Below are 672 nucleotides of genomic sequence, written 5' to 3' on the forward strand. Positions count from 1 at the left end.
CAAATGGCAGCAAAACTGGGGTTTTGGGGGGCTGTTATTGGCTAAATTGTGTCCCCCCCAAATTCATATGTTGAAGCCCCAACCCCCAGTACCTCAGAATGTGATTGTATTTGGAGACAGTCTTTAAGAAGTTGATTAAGTTAAAACGAGCCATTAGGGTGGCCCTAATCCCATCTGACTGACGTCCTCATAAGACAGGAAATTTGTTCACCCAGAGAGACATCAGGGATGCAGAAGGACATCGGAAAGAGCACGTGAGGACACAGCAGGAAGGGGCTGTCTACACCCAGGGAGAGAGGCCTCAGGAAGACCCAAACCTGCTGGTGCTTCGGTCCTAGAATTCTGGCCTCCAGAACTGTGACAAGTACGTTTCTGTTTCAGCCACCTTCTTACCGCAGCCCTGGCCCTAGCAAACGGGTACGGACCCCAGGGCACAGAATTCAGTCGCTCGTCTGTGAACAAGATCACTTTTGCATTGTTGTCAGTTGTGAACTGGATAGTGCGCCGCTTGGGAAGCGCGGCGGCGCTCCCGCCCGAGGGTTCGGATCCCACATACAGACCGGTTCCGCTCACTGGCTGAGCGAGGCGCGGGAGCAGCGCCGAGGTTTGCAATCCCGTTGCCGGTCCCCGGTCCGGTACGGGGGCAACAATGAGGGTTGCGATCCGTTGCTG

This window comes from Galeopterus variegatus, unplaced genomic scaffold (genome assembly GCF_000696425.1).
Source record: "Galeopterus variegatus unplaced genomic scaffold, G_variegatus-3.0.2 Scaffold62, whole genome shotgun sequence".
In the NCBI taxonomy this organism is placed as follows: Eukaryota; Metazoa; Chordata; class Mammalia; order Dermoptera; family Cynocephalidae; genus Galeopterus; species Galeopterus variegatus.